This window comes from Galeopterus variegatus, unplaced genomic scaffold (assembly GCF_000696425.1).
Source record: "Galeopterus variegatus unplaced genomic scaffold, G_variegatus-3.0.2 Scaffold9034, whole genome shotgun sequence".
Lineage (NCBI taxonomy): Eukaryota > Metazoa > Chordata > Mammalia > Dermoptera > Cynocephalidae > Galeopterus > Galeopterus variegatus.
In genome coordinates this window covers 47,350-48,249 of record NW_007735145.1, presented here as the reverse complement: position 1 = coordinate 48,249, position 900 = coordinate 47,350, and positions in this window count along the sequence as shown.

The following is a 900-nucleotide window of genomic DNA, read 5'->3' as shown; positions in this document are numbered from 1 at the left end:
ATAATAAAAAATATATATTAGGTCTCTCCTCCATTCCTGGCACACAGCTCCTAAAGCTCTCGGAATCTCTGAAATGATAAGTGATAAGAGGACTGGTGGCTGGGGAGTCCTGGATAAAGCCAGGACGGGGCCTGGTTGCCGGGGAAACCAACCATGTGATTAGGGAGGGAAGAGGGGCTGAAGGTTGAGTTAATTACAATGGCCAAAATTTAATCAACTATGCCTACACAAGGAAGCCTCCACAAGTACAGCAATACTCCCCCATCTGCAGTTTCGATTTCCATGGTTTCAGCAACTGTGGTCCAAAAATATTAAATGGAAAATTCCAGAAATAAACAATTCATAAGTTTGAAATTACATGCTCTCCTGAGCAGTGTGATGAAATGTCTGTCCTGCCGTGCCTGCCTGGGATGTGAATCATCCCTTTGTCCAGCATATCCACACTGTACATGCTACCCACCCATCAGTCACTTAGTAGCTAGCTGGGTTATCAGACTGACTGTCACAGTGCTTGTGTTCATGTCACCCTTATTTTACTTAATAATAGCCTCAAAGCACAAGAATAGTGATGTTGGCATACTGATATAATTGTTCTATTTTATTATTAAGCTATTACTGTTAATCTTTTAGTGTACCTAATTTATAAATTACTCATTGGTATGCATGTATAGGAAAAAAATACTATAGAGTTCAGAATTATCTTTGGTTTCAGGCATCTACTGGGTGTCTTCTAACCCTGCGGATTAGGGGTGACCACTGCACCTAAAAGAACAGTGTTAGGGCCAAGCCCGTGGCGCACTCAGGAGAGTGTGGCGCTGGGAATGCAGCAGCGCTCCTGCCGTGGGTTCGGGCGGTGCGGCCCGTCTCAAAAAGGACAAAAAAAAAAAAAAAAAAAAAAAG